This window comes from Diospyros lotus, chromosome 1 (genome assembly GCF_014633365.1).
Source record: "Diospyros lotus cultivar Yz01 chromosome 1, ASM1463336v1, whole genome shotgun sequence".
Classification (NCBI taxonomy): domain Eukaryota; kingdom Viridiplantae; phylum Streptophyta; class Magnoliopsida; order Ericales; family Ebenaceae; genus Diospyros; species Diospyros lotus.
This window is the reverse complement of record NC_068338.1, coordinates 31,223,284-31,231,528: the sequence shown is the minus strand read 5'-3', so window position 1 is coordinate 31,231,528 and position 8,245 is coordinate 31,223,284. Positions and strand designations below refer to the sequence as shown.

General features: G+C 33.7%; 1 long non-coding RNA gene across 1 annotated transcript; it reads right to left on the bottom strand.

Annotated features, from left to right (window-relative positions):
- Window positions 1-5,818: 5,818 nt before the first annotated feature.
- Window positions 5,819-7,933, bottom strand: LOC127812904 (uncharacterized). Its single transcript, XR_008026013.1, has 3 exons — window positions 7,651-7,933; window positions 7,383-7,466; window positions 5,819-6,242 (listed from the first exon to the last, which is right to left on the bottom strand). It is a non-coding gene; the product is annotated as an uncharacterized LOC127812904 (long non-coding RNA).
- Between the last annotated feature and the right edge of the window lie 312 nt (window positions 7,934-8,245).

Here is an 8,245-nt window from a genome sequence, read left to right as displayed (position 1 = left end):
TGTGAACTGGTTGTGATGGTAATGCATATTTGCTGCCTGCTTAAATTATTTAATATGTAGATTGGTTTTTTTATCAGTCTTGGTCAAATGGAGCGGAGCTTTGGAACTGTGTTTACATCCTTCTCATAAAAATAGGCAGGATTGCTAGCCTACCTATTTGATATTTTTCCTATTCAAAGGGGAAACACTAGATACTAACAGACCACCGAGGGACATGGAACACATTGGGGACGCTCTAGGTTCCCCTATGGTGCCCTCATCTATGGATGCCTCTCATAGGAACGTCAAGCCATCCACATAAGGTGGGTAAAATTCCTGCTACAAATCTCCTTGATAATATCTGCTTTTTAAACTCTTGATCAAGTATGGTAGGGAAGCTGTGGCCGAGTGACCCTACCATGTTTACTTCATCAACTCCAACCAGAGCACGAGTGTATCTGAGCTGCAATTAGGCCAAGCAGTTGTTAGAGGGAGGTCTTACATTTCGTGTCATGATCTCTAGGTGGTGAAATTTCAGTAGAATATATTGGAATTCCAAATGAGTTATAATCGTTAACGAATGGTGAAGACATGAGTGTCAGACAAAGGCTGGCACTGGGTTCATTCTTAACATGCATGTCTCCCTAGTTAAGTGGATTCAAATTTCCCTTTGGATGCTTTATTGTTACATAATAATGTATTGAGATTGTGACAGGTTTCCATCGAACGTTTATTAATTTACATGCCTTATATATGCTAAAATTTCAAAGCTAGGCATGTGCCACATCTTATAATATAATTATTATGTTATATTATGTACCCATGAGGGGGGACAGGTAATTTTGTACATGCAAGTTACTGTGAGCTCTTAAGTACCAATAAATGGCTACAAGAGTTGTACATGATATTTTGGTATCATTTTTTTTTTTTTTGTGTGTGCAACATTATCGGTCTTATTGGAATTTAAGATCCAATCAGATATTTAGATTTACAAAATACTTTCACTATTAACAACTAAAGATCTATTTCATGTTTTATTGACTAAAAATAAAATCACATTTTTTTAAAAAAAAATTAAATTTATTTGCTAGAGAATTGCACTCCGTGCCCAAAATTCTAGTTAAATTGATAATGTACAATTTGACACCGGATAATTAGAATCTCTGAAAAAAAAAAAAGAGGGCAGGGTACAGACTGCCATGGTAGGGCAGTGCTATCTAATGTAAGTTGGTAAATATATTTAAGAAAACCCAACTAGACTTTAGTTGAGGTAATATTATCAGTTTTACTGGAGCACAGACATTTAAATTTTAGAGCTTAAAAAATTATGTTGTAAAGGGCCTAACTAAAATCTGGACACAGGAAAAAAGGACGGACCTTTGCTATTCTTTATAAGAACCCTTTTCATTCAGGTTCCGCCTTCTCTTCCCATTAGTATTTGTGGTTGTGAAGATTCAAAACAAGTTTTTTTGATGCGTAGCTAGCTCATATGTATATGTCCTAGCTAGCATTTGACATGGCGAAGAATATATATGATAATAATAGAAACGAGGGATCCAACTGTCGTCATCACATTCTCTTGTGTTTGTGATCTGATGACCATTAACAAACGGTCCATTACCATTGCATAAGTGTAGTGTGTGATAGATACGATCTCTGTTGTCTCTTTTTCTCTAGGCAGCCACATGGAGTACATTCCCAATGCAGATCAAATCATCATCTTCCTTCAATTATTTACTACTTGCAGGCACCTGCAAGGAATCTCTCTCTCTCTCTCTCTCTCTCTCTCTCTCTCATTGATCAAAGCAGGAGGAGTAAAAAACCAAATCAAAACAAAAAAGGGTTCGTACGAGAGGCCACGATGATTTTGTCTCCTCACTATCCGTAACAGTTGCAACCATTGGTGACCTTGATCCACCCTCGACTTACAATCAATGAATCTAGATATTTAGCCAAAAGGAAGAAGAAGAAGAAGAAGAAGAAGATAAGAAGAAGCAAGAAAATTTGTGTTACTCTCTTGTTTGATCATGGACAATATATATGGCAGAAAACTTCTTCATGGGGTTCAAACCAAAACCCAAAAATCGCCATATATATATATATGCTTGATAAGCCTGTTCTTTCTGTATTATATATATATCTATCTCTTCACCATCCATGTCCATCATAGTACTCTCAGCATTAATTATTAGAATCACCATGCTTGTTCCAGCAGACGAGCATCTTGACGCAGCGCTTCATGATGTAGAATCTGGCCCGCTGCTCCTTGGCCAGGCCGCTGCATTTTCTGGCGAAGTCCGAGCATTTCTGGGAAGAGCTTCTTGACAGTCCCGACTTGGAAGAAGAAGCTGAAGAAGACATCTTCTGGGAAGACTTGTAATTAGACGAACTCTTCTGGGAAAAACTCCTCAGAAGAGGAGATTTCGTCGTGGTGGAGGTGCTCTTATGGGAAATGCTCCTCATTAGCGATGACATTGATGAACTACCCGAGGAATAACTGCTTGAATCTTCCATTCTCCCCAGACAAATTGCTTCTTTCTCGGCTTGAGATCTATTTAGCTTCTTCTTCTTCTTCTTCTTCTTATTCTTCTTCTTCACAGAGAGAGAGAGAGAGAGAGAGAGAGAGAGATTGATGATTGCAAGAACAGATCCTCTTGAGGTTCTGTGGGTGGTATAAATAGCACAAGGGCACAACTTGAACAGTCATTTATTATATGGTAATTAATTTTCCATCCCCATATATACATGTGTATATATGTTTCAGTTTCTATAAATGAGTCATCTCCAATTTTAATTTGTTCCTCGAAGGACACCAATACATATATAATGGCACGATAGTAACAGCCATCGTTGAAGGTACAATCGATGTCTTAACTTCATTGTAAAACCCTTCAACTCGTACACAAATATCATCTTTTTCCTAAATTTCTAGCATGTATAAAAAAATATTTTATTATTTAAAAATAGGGACAAGAAGAAGAGGAGCGTGAACGTGGGTGTTGGGAGCACATGTCCATGCCTGCGACCAACTGTATGGGCTATCGTATGCTCTTGCATGGTTCTGCGTCTCATCTCTCTCTCTCTCTCCAGGCCATCCCTTCCTTCCATGACATATACATATTGTACAGAATAATATATTTACTTCTCCCCCACCATGAAACCAACTTTGTGGTTGTTTAATTAAATCTGCTGCAGATCCATCAACCTTTATGGAGATGGGCTGTTGTATGGCGCTCCATCATCATTTGATTTTCTTCTTCTTTCTTTCTTTCTTTCTTTCTTTGAAGTTTCCGGGAAAATTGTTTTGTATGTCTGAGTGGTTCACTACATTAGTTAATGATTTAATGGCAGCTGAAAATTTAATCAAACCATTCTCATTGTGGTCGGTGGCCATTAAACAAATGTATATACTTTGAAGAACAATTAAGTACGCAAGCTGCCTTCCGCCTTCTCCAACGACGACCACTGTTTATGACCGTTAAAAAACCGACATTATATGGTTTACATTAATTTATTTTGATTATATATATATGTGTGTGTGTGTGTGTGTGTGTGTAAACTAATTAATATGCATATTAACATATTAAGGATAGCATAGTACATGTGATCGGAAAGACATGGATATATTTACCTTAATTTACAAGATATATATCTGCCATTGGTACACATGAATCAATGAATGACGACAACCCCTGTCACCATGCATATGGTATCCTATGGTTCCAATTTTTTTTTTTTTTCTTATCATATTAAAAATTTTATAACTATAAGTATATCTGGGAGAAACTGGCCGGGAAAGTTCTGGGTCTTTTTGTATTAAATTGCCGATTGATATAACTATATACATGTTTTAATTTAGGATAATATTAACCATTATTCTTAGTGTAACATGTACATATTTTTTCAATAATATACATTTATTATATCATGCTTTTAACTGAAAATAAGGTAAAAATATACACTTAATCGCACTTAACTATTATTTTTTTTAAAATTCTTTTTTGCTTTTAAAAAGTGACTTTCCCAAGTAGAATTACATAGAAACTGTTGGTTTGACTGGTCAAATTGTTCATTGAAACTGCAGATGCTGGTAGGCTTAGATTCCAAGTAATTAATTAAATTAAATTTAAAAGATGGTGATATCTGAGGGGCGCATATATAGTAATTATAAATTAAATAATTCTTAGAAAGTTGGAGACTGTTTATTGGATTCCAAACGCATGTGACCTCAAAATACCTTTTTAATTAATAAATATTTCTGAGGAGTACAAATTGTCTCATTTTGGGGCCTTGGTAAAAGGAGGGAGCAACATCGAGTTCACGTGCCTGGCACGTGATCGTTTGCCAATATTTTCTAATTATTATAAATTAAAGAAGAAGAAGAATATGGTCATTCATTGTATTAAGGGTCGCCTCTTGTCAATTTGATAAAAGTAACCCATTTTATGGATTCAATTAACACAATTTGATGTAATATATATATATATATATATTTTCTCAGGAACCAATCAAAAATCTTGAAATCATGGATGCTCAATGTGCATGATTCACTAGTGATGGTGGCTTAATAAGCAAAATTGAAGTCCGTATATTGGATATTGGTGGATCAGAGGGTCAAACATTTTTAATAATATTAATTGTGTGTGAATATCAATCAATCATAATCATAATCATAATGTGGGATTGGGATGATGGTGGAGGTGCACTGGGGCTACAATGCACCTTCACTTTCCAGAGATGACTTGTCTGGCCTTGGGATGATCTGATCATCATGTGGACCGAGAATATAACCATTTGAAGGCCCACATGCCAACATGTGACCATTCGTACAACACCCACTGGCCCTTCAATTATTTTATGCTCTGTGTGTGTGTGTGTCTATAAATATTATTTCAACATAAAATTATGTTTTTTGTGACACCTAACAGTGTGCGTTTTAACTTTTAAGGGAGTTGGAAAACATTATTTTGTGAGTCTAAAATTAACGATGTTATTTTTAACAAGTTATGTTTTAATATTTTATAATTTAAATTTTAAAAATTCGACATGGGACAAGCATCCTAACTAGCTATTATCCAAGTATGCTTAACTTTAGAGTTTAGATAGAATTCAGTGTATTAGGGTGGGAGTAAATTTTAGAATGAAATTTGAAAGGCAATTAATCATTTTTAATTTTTGAAAGATCGATATTTTATACAGCAGGTTGAGTAGTCCTAAAGTGAGACATGAAGATAAATTTATATATTATAATAAATTCGTTGGCTCAATTGATGATCATAGAAAGATTATTCAAGATAAGAGAATGAACAAACTCTTTACTAGACTTTAATTAGAAGCCATGTATAAGTCCTTTAAATCTAGTTAAAATTGAGAGATTACAAAAGATCTAATACCCATTTGGTAGAAGTTTTAAAACATATATATATAGTATTATCTTTTGACATGGCAATACAATGTTCTTATCTCATTCAATGTGGGATAGAACAAGTCAAGTTTAAAATAATCTAACAGAAGTGAAACTATATTAAAGGTAGGAGATAGATAGTGTTATATATATAGACATTTTTACCCTAACTATTTAAACAAATTTGACCATTCTCCCTCTTCTCAAGTACTTTATTTTCTAAAAAAATCGGATATATTATTTAGATATATTTATTTGTAACTAAGATAGATTTTATGTAATCTAAAAATATTTTTATTTGCAGCAAAAAAGAATATATTTTACAATTCTAATCTATTTGAATAAATGAGCAAATTGGTCTTTTAACAATTAATTCATAATGATACCTCATTCATCAAATGAGGGATAATATTATTTAATTTTATGATATCACTATAATTAATTTCATTATTATGTCATCCAATTATTAACTTTATGATATCACAAACTTAATTCAAATATCAAACGAGACAGACAGTTAAAAACATATCTAAAACTTACAATATATAAACAAGAAATTCCGAAGTCACTGACAGTTTTCCATCTACTAATAAAGGATAAGAAGTTTGGTCTGTATCATCTGTTTAATTAATTTTGAATTAAAAGTAGTAGCTACTAGCTTGCATTAATACATATATATAGCACAAGAACAGTAACAGATGCCTGCTGCGAAGAACAACTGAAGCAAAAATATGGAAATGTGGGAGAAGTGACATTGAATATGGATATCATCAGATCCATGGTTAAAGATGAGGCTGCTGCAACCGTGAAAGCAAGAATAATGGGAAACCAAGAATGCGATCAAAATCAGAAATCTAGGCTGCAATAGAGAATGCCAATAATTAAGAACATGGAGGACATCTACAAGAAGAACATCAATTCATTACATTTTATTAAAATGAAGAAACTGGTTTAATTGTTTGAAAAATTTTAGATGACAAAAGATTGAATTAATGTTGGCTATACAGAAAGGTAAAGGTAGGTAGGTAGCTAGCTAGCATGCATTAGAAGATTACCATCTCTATCTTGATTAAAGGAAAGGAGCTAGGAGATACCTTGATGTATGGATTTGAAGTCATACATACAGGACATTATATACCACCCTGCTGGTAGTGGTAGAGACTTTATTTGATAGCGTCTTTAATCGGTAAAAAGAATAAAACAATTAACAAACCAGTTATCATCACTTAATGAGGGATATTTTATTGATGTCTTTGAGTGTTCTTCAAGTGTCAAATAAATCAAGGAGTGGTTTGAAGAGATGGCTGGTTAGAGCCTAGCTAGAGGCCCAGGCAGGCATAACCTCATGGAGTAAGGGGTAATTATATGATTTCATGTACACACAAAAAGAAGAAGAAATATATTATCAACATTTGAGAAATACAGTTGTCACACTTGAAGTTGACGCATATTAATTAATTCCTCAGCTGTCCCTTTTACTGGAAAAATAACCCAAAAAATAAAGAACAGCATAGGTCTGTGTCATTTAATTTATTATTCTTCAAACAAAGTAACATATTATTAGTTATCAGTGCAAATTTTGCAAGAAATGAAACCCAGTTCTGAAAAGAAAATAGGGGAAGTGGAACATTGGCAAATTAAGAAGCCATAATAATAAGAAAAGAAAAATTAAGCCAATTAGCCAACTATGTATACTCAAGATTATTTGAAAGTACTATTATTGTATTTATAACTGCTATATACATGCATTAATTTTCTATTCACAGAAAAGAAAAAAAAAAATCAAGAGAGCAAGAGACGTTGGAGTAGTATGATACACACACACACACACAAACATAAATTAATTGTGCATGCTCACAGAAAGTTTATAGCTAAAAGAGAATTAAGAATGAAGAAAGCAAAAGGAAGGGTTTAATATGTTAGTAATCAAGAATGATGATCTAGTCACTGATTTCTATCTATAGTTACTGGAAAAAAAAAGAAGAAGAAAAAATCAAACCTGAAAGGTAATCAAGAGTGTTCATTGAAGAAAGCCCTTCTTGTGCACATGCAGACTCTTCCAAAGAGAAGAACGCATCAATCACTGTATGGAAAACATCAACAGATCATTAAGTCAAACTAATTGCTTTCAGCAAACCGGAAACCTTCAACATTAAGCACTAATACAGTAAGAAACATAATTATGCATAGATAATTATGATGAATAATCTTCAGAATTCTAATTCTAATATCTTTATACATGCAAAATTTAATGGAAAATTACGTACCTTGGAGGTTTCTGGGTGGTGATATAATAAATGTTATTAAGCATAAACATGACTCTTGAACTTGTTACTTTATATATAACTCTGCAAGATTAGTCATATATTTGCTGATGCAGCATCATCAAGATTCCCATATGCACTGGAGAAGACTTGGAATTGGCAATGAATTAACTAACTATACTTCCATGGAAGCCCCAGTTTGGAGCTTGTGAATCTTGATGATGCTGCATCTCCAAATATTGACTGGTAGCTAGCTAGCTCTAGCTAAGAGTAGAGATCTTCTTCATCATCCCTCCCATGCAACTGCTTGGATTGGATAAGTGACAGAAACCTTAACCCTGAAAAAGAAAACAAACCCACGAACTAAAAGCGAAAAAGATATCGCTTGTAAAGCAAACAAACCCACGTGTCCAAATCATTATGCAGATATGTGCAAGAAAGATCCACTTGCCTTAAAAAAAGAAATTAATTATATGTGAACAGAACTAGCTTTATATATATATATATATAGGATCATTTTTACTAGCCAAGAATGAATACCTAAATCCTGTTGTAACTAATTGCAGGCGTGATCATGAATAGTAATTCCTTGGGCATC